The sequence below is a fragment of the Capsicum annuum genome, chromosome 3, assembly GCF_002878395.1.
Source record: "Capsicum annuum cultivar UCD-10X-F1 chromosome 3, UCD10Xv1.1, whole genome shotgun sequence".
In the NCBI taxonomy this organism is placed as follows: domain Eukaryota; kingdom Viridiplantae; phylum Streptophyta; class Magnoliopsida; order Solanales; family Solanaceae; genus Capsicum; species Capsicum annuum.
In genome coordinates, this window is record NC_061113.1 from 240,298,367 (window position 1) to 240,315,892 (window position 17,526).

The 17,526-nt window shown below is 37.1% G+C and overlaps 1 long non-coding RNA gene across 2 annotated transcripts; it reads right to left on the reverse strand.

Moving 5' to 3' along the window:
• Positions 1–7,412: 7,412 nt before the first annotated feature.
• On the reverse strand, positions 7,413–15,955 carry LOC107862772. 2 transcript variants are annotated; one of them, XR_007053743.1, is made up of 2 exons: positions 13,652–15,955; positions 7,413–7,981 (listed from the first exon to the last, which is right to left on the reverse strand). It is a non-coding gene; the product is annotated as an uncharacterized LOC107862772 (long non-coding RNA). The 2 variants fall into 2 exon arrangements; XR_001672043.2 differs by having other exon boundaries at positions 13,611–15,955.
• Between the last annotated feature and the right edge of the window lie 1,571 nt (positions 15,956–17,526).

Below are 17,526 nucleotides of genomic sequence, written 5' to 3' on the forward strand. Positions count from 1 at the left end.
CAATTTCTATACATATATCTTGTATAGATACATATTCTATTTAACAATTATAGCTTTTTTATATAATTTAATTATTATTTCTAAACAATAAAAAAAGCAGAATATTTGATCAGATAAAAAATTTATAGCAAAAAAAATTAAAATATTTTAAAAGGGCCGAATTGCCCAAGTTGAATACTGTATCAATATTGTATATAAATTGTAGCAATATTGCATATGGATTGTATATGGACTACATAGGTCAAAATGACTCAAATTATGAAATGGCTATAAAGCGAAAATAGTATATTCGACTGGTCACTTTTTTAGTACACTATTAGGAGCTAATACATGTACGACTTTTACGTGGGTTACATTATCCCCCTTGGGATCATTCGTCCCTGATAGATGATGCAGAATACAATCAAGCACGATTTCGAGCATACTAAGGTATAGAAGAATAAGACAAGGATTCGTACCTTCCGTTTCATCATTCACCGAATCAAATAAGTCTGGGTATCTATCTCTCATGCAATCTTCTGATTCCCAAGTTGCTTCTTCAACTTTCTGATTCCTCCACAATACTTTAACTAAGGCGATCTCTTTGTTCCTCAATTTCCGGACTTGACGATCTAAGATTGCTACCGGTTCTTCTTCATAGGATAAAGAGTCTGTCACCTTGATTTCTTCTATAGGTAACACTAAAGAATGGTCCCCAATGCATTTCTTCAACATGGACACATGGAATACCGGATGAACAGAACTCAAACTAGCAGGCAACTATAACTCATACGCAACTTCACCTATCCTCCTCAAGATCTAATAGGGTCCTATATAGCGTGGACTCAACTTACCTTTCTTCCCGAATCGCATGACTCCCTTTATAGGAGAAACTTTCAGGAATACCCAATCATCAACTTCAAACTCTAAATCTCTCCTCCGAACATCAGCATAAGATTTCTGACGACTCTGAGTCGTCTTAAGTCGTTCTCTGATAATCTTCACATCTTTCATTGCCCGGTGAGCAAGATCAGGCCCAAACATCTGCATCTCACCTACTTCATACCATCCTATCAGAGACCTACATCTTCTCCCATACAATGCCTCAAATAGTGTCATCTTAATGCTGGAATGAAAACAGTGCTCTACCCAACTACCTTTAAAATCAATCACACAGGTCCTCAACATATCCTCAAGTGTTTGAATAGTGCACTCAGCCTGTCCATCAGTCTGGGGTGAAAAGCAGTGGTTAGGTTCACCTGAGTACCTACACCTTTCTGAAAGGATCTCCAAAACTGAGAAGAAAACTGTGTACCTCGGTCGGTTATGATGGACACAAGTGCCCCATGCAAACGAACTATTTTTTCAATGAACAATCTAGCATAATCCTCTCCCGAATAATCAGTCCTGACAGACAGAAAATGGGGGGCTGACTTGGCCAGTCTATCTACAATTACCCAAATGGAATCATACTGGTTTCGGAACTTAAGCAGTCCTGTAATGAAGTCCATATTAATCATCTCCCACTTTCACAAGGATAAAACTATCTCTTGGGAAGAACCATCTGGCCTCATATGCTCTACTTTCACTTGTTGGCAATTCAAACACTTGAAAACAAAGTTAGCCACATCACGTTTCATATTATTCCACCAATACATAGTTTTTAGATCATGGTACATCTTAGTAGATCCTGGGTGAACAACATACCTTGAAGTATGAGCTTCGTTAAGGATTCTCCTCCGCAAACCATCAACATCTGGTACACATAATCTACACTGATACCTCAAAATACCATCGCCACCAATTTTGAAGAACATCACCTTCTGTTGACCCACATCTTTCTTGATCTGCCTCAAGATGGGATCTTCAACCTGTTTCTCTTTTAACTTCTGCACAAAGGAAAGACTTAGTTATCTCATGAACAATCATTCCCCCACCTTCGGAATCTAAGAGTCGCACTCCCAGATTTGCAAGCCAGTGAATATCTTTCACTATTTCTCTCTTCCCTTCCTCACCATGAGAAAGACTGCCCATAGACAATCTACTGAGGGCGTCGGCTACAATATTTGCCTTACCGGGATGATAGTGAAGGCTCATGTCATAGTCTTTCAGAAGCTGCATCCAACGCCTCTGCCTGAGGTTTAGTTCTTTCTGCGAGAAAACATATTGCAAACTCTAGTGGTCAATTAAAATATTAACATGCATCCCATAAAGATAATGCCTCCAAATTCTAAGCGCAAACACCACAGCTGTTAACTCCAAGTCATGAGGGGGGTAATTTCGCTCATGCACCTTTATCTGCCTAGATGCATAAGCCACCACCTTACCGTACTGCATAATTACACACTCAAGTCCCACACCGAACGCATCACAGTACACAACAAAACTTTCTGTACCTTTCAAAAGAGTCAAAATAGGAGCAGTAGTCAACTTGTCCTTCAACTTCTCAAAACTATTCTCACAAGAGTTAGACTATACAAACTTCACCTCTTTCTGAGTCAACTTAGTAAATGGTGCAACTATGGAAGAGAAACTCTCTACGAACCTTCTGTAATAACCCTCCGAACCCAAGAAGCTCCGAATGTTGGTTGGAGTCGTGGGTCTGGGCCATTTTCTCACTGCCTCAATCTTTTGGGGATCAACCTTAATCCCCTCACTAGACACAATATGCCCCAAGAAGGCAATGAAATTCAACCAGAATTCACACTTGGAGAATTTTGCATACAACTTATGGTCTTTGAGGGTCTGAAGAATACTTCGGAGGTGATTGGCATGGTCCTCCTGACTTTGGGAGTAAATCAAAATGTCATCAATAAAAACTATGACAAACAGGTCTAGGAACGGATGGAAGACCCTATTCATTAGGTCCATGAAAGTTGCAGGAGCATTAGTAACCCGAAGGACATGACTAGGAATTCATAATGACCATACCTGGTTCGAAAAGCTGTTTTAGGAATGTCTGAGACTCCTTAACTTTTAACTGATGCTGCCTCGAATGAAGGTCTATTATTGAAAAGCACCTAGCACCCTAAAGTTGGTCAAAAAGGTCGTCAATCCTAGGAAGAGGATATTTATTTTTAATGGTGACCTTATTCAGCTGATGGTAATCTATGCAAATACGCAGGGAACCGTCTTTCTTTTGCACAAAGAATACAGGTGCACCCCAGGAAGAAACATTAGGTTTGATAAAACCTTTTTCTAAGAGATCTGCTAGTTGTTCCTTCAACTCTTTTAGATCTGCAGGAGCCATTCTATATAGCGGAATCGAAATAGAACGGGTATCTGGCAACACATCAATGCCAAAAGCTATCTCTCTATCAGGTGGAATTCAACTACTACAGGGACAGAGTGAAGAGGAAGACTTTCGACGTTAAAATCTTTAACCCGAATAAGATGATACAAGCAATCCTTGGAGATAAGTTTACGAGCTCTGATATAAGATATGAAGTGCCCTCTAGGTGCTAAAGAGTGCCCCTCCCACTCTATTGCTGGCTCATTCGGAAAAGAAAAGGTAACCTTTCGGGTTCTACAATCCGGTGTGGCATAACACCGATAGAGCCAATACATCCCTAGGATAGCATTAAAAGCAACCATGTTAAGTTCTATGAGGTTTGCCACAGTATCCCTACTAAGAATAGACACAACACAATTTTTGTACACCCCTAGCCACAACAGAATCACCCACCAGAGTGGAAACAGAGAAGGGTACAGTAATCACGTAGGGCTCAAACCCGAAACCAACAGCCACATACGGAGTCACATAAGCTAAGGTCGAACTGGGATCAAGCAACACATATATCACGGGAAAAAATTTGTAACATACCGGTGATTATATCTAGTAAGGCTTCCATCTCCTGGCGATTATTCAAAGCAAACAGCCGGTTGCGACCGCTCTCGGCAGCTGAAGTGATGCTCTTTTGGGGTGGTGCTGCAGAAGAGTTTGCCTGAGACTTAGCTCCACCAACATTCCTCCAAGCAGAGGGACAATCTCTCTGGAAGTGGCCCGTCTGACCGTATGAATAACACACCGACGAGCCCAACTGACACTTTCCCGAATGATGTCTACCGCAAGTCTCGCACCATGGAAAAGTACGATGCTGCTGAGCTACACTGCCCTATGACTGAGTATCTTGAGCTCTGGTTTCATGACCAATCTGAAAACTCTGAGATCGCCTATCAACTGAGGGTCTGGGCGTTGGGGCGCTAGCTACAGACTGCCCGTTACTCCAAAACTTTTTCTTTTGCCATCTATTGCCCCAGTTGTCGCTCTGTGGTTGGCTGTGCTTCTGATCCGCAGTTCTGGCTCTCTTTGCTTGTCTGTCCTTCTCTTTAGATTCAAAAATTTTCTTTTTCTTCTCTTCTACCTGCTGCATGTGGACTGTCAGCCTAACAAAGTCCAATTCCTTGTTCAGCATAGCTCTCTGACACTCCAGCACCAGATCATTCGAAAGGTCAGAAGCAAACTTCCTCATTCGGGCCCTCATACTACTCGTCATCTCAGGAGCATAACGGGCTAACTGATTAAACTTTAGAGTATACTCCTGAACACTCATCTTACCCTGCCTGCTTAAGGTTTATGAATTCCTCCGTTTTAGCTTCCCTCAGCTCCAATAGGAAGAATCGTTCCAGAAAAGCTTCCACGAACTCGTCCCAAACTGTGGGCTCAGCACTATCACCCTTTGCAGCTTCCCATTCGTCGTACCATTGATTCGCTACATCCTTTAGCTGGTATGCTGCTAGCTCAACACCTTCCACCTGATCAACATGCATTACTTTGAAAATCTTCTCCATTTCATCTACGAACTCCTGCGGGTCCTCTTCTACCTTAGCGCCAGAGAACTTGGATGGGTTCATCTTCATGAACTGGCCCACTCTAGTGACTTCGAATGTAACAGACAGACGCTGACCTAGTATCCTCCGACCTTTGAGCCTGTGTCGCTACTAGCTGTGCAAGCATGTGAATGGATTGCCTGAATTTTGCATTCGATGTCCCTCTGAGAAGATTGGGGAATATTAACATTTGCCTGGGGAGCCCCAGGTAGACTGGTTGGGACTGGAGGTACTCCCAGAGTAGGAATAGGTTCTGGAGTATGCGCTCTATTACGATTCCGCATCCCATGAGTGGGACGGACTTCATCATCCTTAGCATTCACGTTGGTGCGACGAGAAGGCATAACTGGCTTTCAGAAAAGCAAAAAAACATTAATTAAAGGACAGATTAGACTCCGAAGCATGAACTAAAACACAAAGAGAGGAAACATTCCCTAAATGCCTAGTAGTCTCCTGCTTATAAGTATGGCGTGCTACACACCCATAAATAAGACTCTACCCGAATTTCGTAGATACCCTGAGACCATGAACCGTGCTCTGATACCAAGTTTGTCACGACCCGAACTAGGGCCTGGCCGTGACGAACATCCCGAACCATGAAGGCGCGGAACGCCCTTCTCTATCTGGTATTCATGCACAACATTCATACTATAAAAGAAAATGCGGATAAATATAATCTGCTAAGGAAACATGGTCAATTCTGAATTCAACATAAGTATGGAAATTAAAATTCAGCAACATCTAAATAAAATCTGACTCAATCTGCAAAGTCTCTACTACATGAAAATCTAACCACTGTCTGAAACTGGAACAAGGCCCCCAGTAAACCAAAACAGAAATAAAAGACATAAATCTGAAAAGTAAGGCCTTCTGGAATAAAGAAGGCTCACTAACTGGACACCTGCAACTTTGTCTGATAAACTCTATTGCTTTTCTGAACCCCTAGACTGAACCTCAGAACCTGGAGGAAAGAGGGGGGGTTAAATACAGATGTACTGGTATGCAAAGCAATCCAAAATAAAGCTTTTATATAAATAAAATAGTTGAGAGCAACTTTGTCAAAACATTTCACATCAAGTGGTCTTCAAAACACATGGGCACTTTCTGAAAACATGTAACCTTTCTGTCAATGCAAAATTTTGATCTGTGTATTACTTCTGAGTTAGGTGGCACTCCCCTACAATTCTGATATTCCACGGGCGGTATGAAATTCATCATTGATTCGGCAGGGAAGCCCCCAACCCAAGTGTGCCGCAAGGGTTGGAGTTCCTGAATTTAATATGCCACAGGGCTCTACGCCAGCGTAATAAATGAACCCGAATCGATAAATCACGATTTTGGGCAATGAGTTGTTTGAACTCATGCCTTCTTCGGGGAACTACCTAAACTCTCTTTATGCGCAATTTTATCCTGTTCTGAATCATGTATGTTATCAGTTTCAACATCTGAAAATCTGATTTCAAACATGTGTTCTATTCTAGTCTGAATTATCATGGTATAATCTAAATTGGTGTCGTCACACCAAGACTTGCAAGTTTTATTTCTGAGCCATAATGTAGTAAGCATGATCTTTCATTAAAACATAGTTCAGACCACCAAAACATGCAAACGGTATAAAAGATTTCATATGCTGAATCATAAGTCAAAACTATGCATGAGTCCTTCAAACATAAGGTGGTCATGTGCTTTTGGCAAAAACTATGCCTCTTTCATTATATGTGCATTCAACATTTATCAATACAAACAACCCTCTCTTTTGAATTCAAGATTCACAATTAAATAATTCATAATTAAGGCTTTCGTAACAATCTTTACAAGATGCATTTTGAAACAATTCATGTCATATGATAAGTAAGGAAAAAAAATCATAACAAGAGAGGAATTTTCACATGAATCATACTCTCAATTCAATCATCAACATAAAAACATGTACATATATACATATATTAATTCAAATCAATTTGGGAAAGGCCTAAACACCAAAACAATATCATTCATGTTTCTAAAACATGAATATATTCATACATCCAAAAACCCCTTTCTTAAAGCCATGATTTCTATGCTCATGAGATTTTAAGAAAACCCCGCGTACCTTTATTTAGGAGTTCAATGGATGCTTCTTGAAGCCTACGGTCTGGGGATTCCGAATTTTCAATCAATTTTTGAAACTCACGGTTGAATCTTGAGTTATTTGGATTTTTAGTTTGAAACCCTTAAGAGTGTTCTTGACAATCTTTTAGAAAAATATCAATGATATAGGTATTTGGGAGTTAAATCCCGTGTTAGAGGTGATAAGGGGTTGTAAAAATACCATTTTACCCTTAATGAGACAGCTTAAATGCTGAGAATTTTCCAGGCCGCGTCCAACAGACCATGCGTCGCATGCTATTTCCCACCGCATTGGATCATGCGACGCATGCTATATCGCATGCTGCCACCGTGCATTGGACCATACGACGCATGCATATCGCATGATGCCACTATTTTGGGCATCCACACATGCCCTAAATGACGTCTAAAAATTCCAAAACTCACCCAATACGTACTACAACCTTGCCCCATCGCAACGCAACAAGAAAATCTAAAATTGGACATCGGGAAGGTCGAAAATAAAATCACCGAAGATCAAGAGATAAAACTGAGACTAAGTCTGTTTGACACTTAGAAAAAAAACTTCAAGCATTCAAGTCTAAGAGTAAACTACTAGGAGCTAATACATGTACGACTTTTACGGGCGTTACACATAACTTCATGAGTAGATCAAACTCAAGGGATAGGAATCAAGCTGTTTGTCGAGGAATGCAATTAACCTGATCATCAGTCCCTTGTTTACTGCAAATTAGATCTGCATCTAGCAAGTTCAACACATTGAGCGTAAGGTGTTTCACAAAATTCCCATGCTCAAACATTGGCGGCTATAATGGCAAACAACACCGTCGGTGGGGCTCTCCCAACGGAGGACTTCCTACCATTACCATCATTGAAAGATCCACAACCCTCTACTACTTCATTGGTGAAGGCTAATCCAGTACAATACGCAAATCTACTAAAACCACAATAACCAGCATTAAAACTACTTGTAGTACCAGCCAAGCCTGTGGTCATGCTTCATGGAGAACCATCTATAACGTGGAAGACATCGGAGGTTAAAACCCTAATCATGCAGGAAAACCTACAATACACAATTGTTGGTAAATTTTCATACGGTAAACCTGAGATCAACAATTTGAGTAAGATAATCCCTGGACAATGTGGCATCAAACAAAAGTGCATAATTGGTGCATTGGATACGAGGCATATTTTAATCAGATTATCAAGTTTCGAAGACTATGTATAGATGCTATCAACGTCAACGTTCTATCACAAATCTAGAGACAGATATTGGCAAATGAGAACTCTAAAGTGGGATCCTTGGTTTGATCCAGACGTGGAGACAACGATAGGTCTGGCATGGATTTCGTTACCAGATCTACCCCCTAATTTCTTTGCAAAAGAAGCATTTTTTTCAATAGCATCTGCTGTTGGAAAGCCCTTGACAGTAGACATGGCGACAAAGAACAAAACAAGGCCAAGTTGTGCGAAAGTGAAGATTAAAGTTGATTTGGTCGCTAAATTACCACAGAGGGTTAGAATTAATGAGAAGGATGACACAGGAGAAATAAGGTCACAATGGATCGAAAAACAATATGATTACATGCCTAAGTACTATTATGAATGTTGCTTACAAGGGCATGATGAGAAAGAATGTTGGACAATTTATCCTGAATTGTTTGATGCAAAACGACAAGCTGATAAGGAAGCCGAGGAAGAAGAAGCAAAAAGAAGAAATAAGGGCCAATGCATAATAAAAAGGTGTTTACTAAGGGAGGAATCAACAATCATAATCGGCAGGAATGGACTACCAAGAGAAGTAAATTTAGGAAAGACAAATATAGGCACATTGAAGGGGAAATTGAATACAAGAATGAAAACCCTTTTGATGCACTTAAAGAAGAAGGAGAAAAGGTACAACCATAGGTTCAAGAAGCCAACAGACGAAAGAATGGGTCAACCAGGTGTTTACCAATTAGAATGCTTCAGAAAATAACACATCAGAAAATAAAATAAAAAAGAGGCTTATCAGAAGAAGGAAGATGAAGATGTTATTCAGCTTCATCAAACAATGAAGAGGCAGAAAGACAACTATGAGACAAAAGTTCAACAAAAAGCTAACAGTACTAAGGTGTAAAACAAAACAGAAGAATAGTTCGATGAGATGGTTAGTAATGCAGAAGGGGCTATAGTGTTGGCTGAACTTGATAATACAGACGTTGTGCCACTTGCCATAAGCTTGGATACTGCAGACTTAAAGGATAATATAGATGATATCGCAAAAGAGACAGACCTATCACCTAAGCATAATGAAAGGTTGAAGGATCAACATATCAAGCAGAAGAAGAAACGAGTAGGAGAGGTAACTTCTTCTCAAGCTAATTCAAGGCAATAAAAAAGAACAATTAATAAACCCTTGAAATATCAATGAAAGCTCTCATTTGGAACATAAGGTCGATGAATACCCAAAAAGAGTTCACTAAGGTCGATGAATACCCAAAAAGAGTTCACTACGCTTATTAATATGCACAAGAGATACCAATTTTATTTCATGGGTCTGATGGAACCATTTTAACAGAAACATGAATTGGAAGGGTACAGAAGAAGATCAGGACTCAATTATGCAATTGCTAATGTAAATTGGAAGATATGGGCATTTGTGGATGAGATTATGGAGGTTGAGGTATTGAAGGATGATGAACAACAACTCACTCTCACATTAAAGAATCAGGACCAAGGAATAGAAATTTGGGCCACGTTAGCTTAAGCTAAATATAGTCAGACTGAAAGGATGCAACTTTGGGAATCTTTGTATGATGTAGCATCAGATATACAAGTTCCGTGCTTAGTAGGTGGAGATTTCAATGTCATTACAAATGATGAAGAAAAGTTAGGGGGATTACCAGTTTCAGAAGGGGAAAAACTGAGTTCAGCCATTGCATTAATATGCGTAATTTAGAAGATATGGGGTTTAAGGGTAGTAAATATACATGGTGGAATGGGAGAACTGATGATGAATGCATTTTCAAGAGATTGGATAGAATTTTGTGTAATGATAAAATGGGAAGTATTTTTCCAATCATAGAAGTAAAACATTTAGTAAGAAGTGGTTCAGACCATTCCCCTTTGCTGATATCTATGAATACCAATGATGCAAATATAACTAGAAGTTTCAAATTTTTAAACTTTTGGTTAAAGGAAGAATCATTCATGGAGGTGGTAAGAGCTAGCTGGAGTGCGGATTTTGAAGGGGATCCATTTATTGTTTTTCATCACAAACTTAAAAAGTTGAAGAGGTTATCTCAATGGAGTAGGGAAACTTTTGGTGATATATTTCAAGAGATCGCTACATTGGAGGACTTGGTTCGGGTTGCAGAATTACAATTTGAAATTTATCCAACTGGAGGTAACAAGGAGAAGTTGCATGAATTTCTAGCAAAGTTGAATAGATATCTACATAGAGAAGAAGAGTTTTGGAGATAAAAATCTGGTATGGACTGGTTTAAAGATGGAGAAAGGAATACCAAATTTTTTCATACTGTTGTTAAAGGTAGAAGAAGCAGGCTGAAGGTTTCTAGAATTCAAAATGAACAAGGAGAGTGGCTAGAGAGTCAAGAGGAAATAGTAAATCCAGCGGTTGAATTTTATAAACAACAGTTTCAAAGACAAGATGCGCAGTCTGATTCGGATATGTTAGCGGAACTGCCATGTATTATTACCAAAGAAGAAAGTGACGATATACATGTAATTTCAAGTATGGAGGAGGTACGTCGAATAGTCATCGAATTGAATAGACATATCACAAGTGGGCCAGATGGAATGACAGGTGCCTTTTATCAAGATGCATGGGCTATAATAGGGCAAGATATTTTTCGAATGGTGCAAGCATTCTTTAATGGGACTGAATTACCAAGATTTGTAACTCTTACAAACTTGGTATTAATACCCAAAAAAGTTAATGTGATGAACTTTTCGGATTTGAGGCCTATATCTCTGAGTAACTTTGTGAATAAGATTTTCTCAAGAATTATTTATGAGAGGATGAAGAAGGTGTTACCTAAGATGATTTCAAAAGAACAGACTGGATTTGTTCAGGGCAGGAGCATTGCAGAGAATATACTTTTGGTGCAGGAAATTATCACAGACATAAGAAAGAGAGGTAAACGCCCTAATATGGTCATAAAGCTGGACATGATGAAAGCATATGATAGAGTGGAGTGGAGTTTTTTGATGAATGTTCTAAGAAAAATAGGCTTCAGTGAAACACTAATTGATATGGTGTTTAAGTTGATTGAAAATAATTGGTATTCGGTCTTGATAAATGAGCAGCCAAAAGGCTTCTTTAAGTCATCAAGAGGGGTCAAACAAGGTGATCCACTGTCTCCTACGCTATTTATATTGGCGGCAGAGGTACTGTCTAGAGCTTTGAACAAACTAATGGAGGGAAAGGAGTTTAGAAGGTTTGGTATGCCTAGGAGTAGTCCTAATATCAATCACTTGGCCTTTGCAGATGACATGATAATTTTGTGTAAAACTGAGATAAGGACTATGATGATGGTGACTAACACTTTGGATCGATATGAGAAAGTGTCTGGGCAGAAAATTAAAAAGGAAAAGAGTGTTATCTACATGCATCATAGCATTTCTGAGGGAGATGTGATAACTGCAGAAGTGATTACTAGTATATTAAGGAAAGAATTTCCTTTTAAATACTTAGGCTGCCCAATTTTTTATAAAAACAAAAAGCAAACATTACTCCCAGCAAATGATTCATAGAATCCATTCTAAATTGCAAGCATAGAAAGGAAAGTTGTTGTCATATGGCAGAAGAGCTATTTTAATAAAGCATGTCCTACAGAGTATTCCTATACATTGCTTATCAGTTATGAATCCTCCGTTAAATGTACTTAATCAGATCCAGAGAACAATGGCACAATTTTTTTTGGAGTAGTTGTATCGGGGAAAAGGGAAGACATTGGTCAAAATAGAAGAATTTATGCCTTCCGGAAATGAAGGCGGGATGGGGTTTAGACTGCTTCAAGATGTCTCAACAGCTTTGTTTGTTAAATTGTGGTGGAATTTCAGGACGAAAAAATCAATTTGGTGCTGCTACATGGAGAATAAATATTGCAGAAAGATGCATGCTAATCTGGTGATGTGGAAAGTGGGAGGCGATTCTCAGGTTTGGAAAAAAATGCTACAAGCAAGGGAGCTTATTGAGCATCAGATTGGATGGCATATAAATCAAGGTAAGATTTCTTTTTGGCATGACAAATGGAGAGGTTTGGGTGATAAATACACTATAATAGGGGAAGAATCACAATGGGATGAGTCTTACAAATATGTGAGGGACATAGTGAAAGAGGAGGAATGGGATGCGGAGGTGCTGAAGATGTTAATTCCTGAAGATCTGGTACAACATATAATCAATAATATTAAGGTGTCAAAACTAAATCAAGTTGTGGATAGGGCGTATTGGAAGTTAAATGCCACCGGGAAGTTCACAGTCAAATCGGCTTGGCAGTATATTAGGTACAAAGAGGAAGAAAATGAGATTTATATAAGGAATTGGGTAAAGGAGCTTCTATTTAAATTTTCATTTTTTATGTGGAGACTATGGAAGTTCAAGGTACCAGTTGATGATAGAATAAGAAAATGGGGAATTCATGGTCCTTCTAAATGCTGGTGTTGTGATATACCTGACCAAGAAACCATGTCACATGTGTTTCTAAGGTAAGCAATTGCTATCAGGACGTGGTCCTATTTTTCTTCTTATGCAGGTTGTCATACCCCATTTTAACACGAGGTCAAAATAGTGTACAACATATTGGAAAAACTTCTAAATAAATTAACGAAGTCGCCACCTAATTAGTTCTACGATGAATTAGGACACCTATTTTAAACTATGTGATCAAAGCAATTAAAGCCTTCATTTTAAGGTCTACTTAACTAGTGATTCTAGGTAAGGATTCTAATTATCCTAAAGGGAAGGGATTAGACACCCTAATGGATCCGCTAATTACGGTTAACCGGCCAAACTTAGGTTATAAATTTACAATCAAAGGCAAATGCAAAGATTTGAAAAGATGAGTAATTGAGTGAGAAATCATTTTTTTTTATATCAAAGTAATTGGTGGAGAAATCCTTTTTTTTTTCAAACTTAAATAGGTAAGCAAAACTTTCAAAAAGAAAATTCTTTTGATATTTGTAAAAAATGGCAAAAGAAGTAAAAAGAAAAAAGAAAAAACTATTACTTGTAGTAACTGAAAAGGTTCGAATCATGTGCTTTAAAAATAAACAAATAGATATAATAATAATATAAAGAGTGGTAAACATTTAAACTATATTAAGTTAAATAAAATTTAGTTCTAATGGGTGAGTTGTTTGCAAAATTGAAAGAGTTGATTAAACAACTCGGTCAAACAACTCGGCCAAAAGGGCTATATGCAGGCATTAAAAGGGCTCAAACAACTCGGTCACTACTTTAAAAGGTATGTTTTAACCTATAAAATTTAAAACTTTTTCACAATATAAATTAAACAACCTAAGTTTAGCGATATGTTAAATTTAAAGTCTAAGAAGGGCAAAAAGGGAACAAATGAATACACTAGCATATCAGGTTAACAGTAATCCAAATAAGAACATATAAAAACACAAATTTTAAATAAATAATATGCGAAATGTTAAGCAAAATAGTAATAAGTGTCTACTAGAAAAATAAAGCTTGGAAAGAGGGAAAGAGGAATTAGACTGCTAGAAGGAGATGCGTAATGCAACTATTGTTCGCTTCTCTGATTTGGACAGAAATGGAGCCATGTCATATCATAGGACCCCAAATGCGCTCCCGAGTGTACATGTAACATAAGGCAAGGAAAGGATTAGTAACAATTTAATAAATACACATATAAAAATAAAGGGAGATATGATTTTGAATACGAGCACTTCACATAAATAGCACACGAGGAGCCAAATGTATATTTAATCCGTGATTCCACGAGCCGAGAATGAAAGCACGTAGAAAAGTAAGACTAGAACCTTTGATCATCCTTTAGATTGTAGACACAGAGCTATTAACAAATCATACAAACAGCCAGCCATACACAAATCCTAAGGGAAACTTACAGTTAAACATTTTTCTACAAATTCCTGGAAATATATTCATACACTTCAAACAATGACCATCCAGTTGTGACCTCATAACCAAAATATACCAAAATGGTAAAACAAAGTCATTATCCCATTACCACTAACTTGTACTAATTATATTTATTTATTTATTCTAAGTCTAGATGGATAAACATTCATATGTGACTTCATGCTAAACGTGAGAAAGAAAAAACAGATATAGAGAAGGAAACATAAATATTACGCGAGCATATTCGAAACCAACGAGGGGAAGACTATTCTTAAACATAATATATGAAAATGGGCAGCCGCATTAAATGGGACAAGAAAACTATCTACAGATGTTCGAGGAAATGGAAAAGGCAAAGGAAGAGTAGGCAAACCCCAAGATGAATTTAAATAATTGGCTTAACATAGTTCCCCATTTTCATTAAGCACAAGATCCTTCAACCTATATCATAACTCCAATCCATATTATCACCTATTTTAAACAAAACAGCCCCAACCAAGACTAACATTAAATTCCTTTTCGCACATCCTCAATTCACCCGAAAGTAGCTAAAAGCGCTTGTCCTTATCAATAGAGACATACATGAATAGAACCGAACCTTGAGAGGTCGAAACCAAAACCAAAATGGTGGCCACTTAAAGATTGTTTAAATACACATCCTTATCAAGACTTAGATGCCAACAGAGGGGGATAAGCAGTAAGGAATAATAAACATACGTGGGACTGGGAGGAAAATCTCAAGTGACATGACTTAGCCAAATTTTAAAGCAATAGATTCACGTTGTAACCAACCATGTCATTACTTATTATTAAAAACCAAGCAGTTATCCGTTAAGCATGAACCAACTCGAAATTGATAATTTTCAGATTTAAAGCAAAAGTGAAGCAGCGACAGAATGAGCCAAACTGATGTCCCGAAACGAAAGATGTCTGTGAATTCTAAGTAAGGAGGAAACTGAAATTTGTACTAACAATGATGCGTTATCACTGGATAACAAGTCATAGGAAGCCCCAAATTGGTTCACATAAACAAGGCAGCCATGAAATTTTCCTTTTTTTTTTAAAAGATTATGTTTCGAACTCGACTTCACGAGGAACGAACTATAGTAGAACTTAAAGTCAAAACAGAACCTACGTCGATAAACTTAAAACATTACGCTCATCCACAGGGTCCAAAAGAGACCAAACAACACAGCCCCGAGAATAAATAATCCACATGTTCATGAATCCAAAATAAAAAGAGATGAAGGTGAAAATAAAATCAAAAGAGATAATTTGCATATATTGAAAACGACGAAAACTTAGAACGAAACCATATCCATGTACTCGATTAGTGGATAAGACAGACCTTAAACAAAATTACGACCGCATACTGGCATGTTAAAAATAGCTGAAAGAGAAACGACGGAGACCATAGAAGAAGAGATTTTCATGTATCTTGCATAATTTGACCATAAAATAGTCCAAAGTCCAGCCTTAAAAAACTCAAAGAGGGAAAATAAACTTCAATCCAAACAAGTCTATGTTCACGTATTTACATATTCAATAAGATATATCCCAAATTTAAAAAAAAAAATAAAACCCAAAATGGAACAAACACAAACATATCCACAGAAACTTAAATGAATGGAAGATAAAGGAAATAAAGCAGTTTTTTTTTTTACCATTTTCTACAGTTTCAAATCTATTTTTTTTAGGAAGAAATAAAATTCGAACTTCAATATGCGGAAACCACACGAACAATACTATAACCAAACTTCAAATCAAGATATACTATACATACAAAAACCATTTTACAATAAGAAATGGTATTAATCGCAGAGTCCGAAACCACAATAACAACATGAACTCAAGAATCAAATATTCATAGGATCGAAATAGTCGAAAGACAAAGATATAAAAAATGAGATAAATAACAGATTTTACCTTTTGTTGGGCAGCAAACCGGAGCAAAGGTCGAGATATTTTCGACGATCAAAAACTCGAACTCCGTAGCTCAAACTTATACCGACAATAAAGGGAAAAAAACTAGCACTTTTGGTTACTTTGTTTGTAAGATTTTGTGAATGTAAGCTGATTTTCCTCAATCTCTCCCCCTTTTCTCTTCAAGACCGAACACCCATTTATAGAGGCAGATTCGGACTTTAAAAGTCCAGATTTGAAACAAAAATTTCAATAATCTCTGGAAGAAGGACTTCAAATCCCCTCAATGACCTGTCAATCCATTATTTTCACAGATTTGGAACAGCCATTTCTGATATGGTTGTCGGTGTTGCTTTGGCAAAGCTGAACGAGAAAGTCATGTATTCTGACTTTGGGGAATGGAAAAAAGCCATGTAATGGGATGAATTTTCTGATTAGAGTTTGAACCGTCCGATCGTTTGATCAGACGGTCTAAAATAAATATTCTAAATATAAATATTTAAATATATATATATAAATTTAACAAAAGTCGATCTAAAATATGATTATTTTTATATTTTGACTCTTTGATTAGAACGGTCCAAACTTAATTCAAAAAGAAAAGAGGGGAGCATAAATACGTGAATAAATAAATAATTAGATAAATAAAATAGATTATATGTATAATATATATATATATATATATAAAAGATGATAACTGAAAATCTGGTATCTCCAGATTGAAAAGTTATCAAGAGATCAGATTAATTCGTGTCTATTGGAATAGAATTTGGTGTTTTTTATGACGTAGCAGCGTGTGTTTGGTGAATATGATGTGGGAGTTGTTCTGAGTTTTGAACCTATTTTGGACTTCTTTGACTGAAACCTGAGTAATAAAATCGAAATTGGGTTATTGTTGGCCCGAAAACTCTTTTTCTACTGAAATTAGTTTTATCAATGCTTCCTGCTATCCTGAAATTATTTTAAGTCTAGCGTATATAAATTACAAACATAATCTGTATAAGCATTCAATTTAATATTTTTTTCTTTTATTTAATATTGCAATATATATGTTTGTGTGTAAAAAATAAAAAATAAAAAATATTTATTTTATATAAAAAATATGCATATATATATATAGTCACAATATTGCCCTAAAAATGAGAAAGAAATGTGAATACGATTACCAAAAGATATTTTTTGTGATATTGGTGTTAAAATATTTAATTATATTTGATAAAAATACTTTATACTTTGATAAAAATAAATTCTCTTTTATTTTAAAAATTTGTAGAAATAGAGATAAAAATACGAATCTTATTTCTATATAAGTTTTAAAAAAATTATTTAGGGTCAGAAGTATCGGTAAAATAATTAGAGGAAAAATGATGAGCCAAAATTGGGTGTCAACACAGGTATGAATATACAAGGATTGTCTTTGAGAGAAACAATAATGCAGTGGTGAGAAGCAGGGGTTAAGAAGAGTTTGAAACCATACTTGAAGGTGATACCAAGTCTTATAGTAAGGGAACTTTGGAAGAAGGAACACTAGCAAACATGAAGGAAATAATGCAAGTTTTAAAAGAATT